Source organism: Coffea eugenioides, chromosome 6 (assembly GCF_003713205.1).
Source record: "Coffea eugenioides isolate CCC68of chromosome 6, Ceug_1.0, whole genome shotgun sequence".
NCBI lineage: Eukaryota > Viridiplantae > Streptophyta > Magnoliopsida > Gentianales > Rubiaceae > Coffea > Coffea eugenioides.
The window spans coordinates 24,072,376-24,072,733 of NC_040040.1; positions in this window are offsets into that span (position 1 = coordinate 24,072,376).

The window sequence follows — 358 nt, forward strand, 5'->3', positions numbered from 1 at the left end:
GAAAGGCGCTCATTGGGAGGCAACCCAATTATTTCTTTTAATTGTTTGTTTTGATTTTGTGTGATAGTTTAAATATGTTTTCCTTGAATTTGACTGATTTCGGGTTTCAATTTTCGTTTTTGATGATTTGTAGGTGTCTTTCTGTCATGACGCGCCCGCGTCATGACGTATGAAGAGCTCACGGTCAGATTCGTCAAAAAGGGTTCCTACCCTCTTGACGTGCCCGCGTCAAGTAACCTGGAGAGCTCCAGAGTCCGTGCCTTCATGACGTGCCCGCGTCACATTCGCGGGAAAGGTAAGTATTCAAAGAAACTCAAGAACGATTATTGATTTCCTGTTAATCTCTATTTTTGAATTT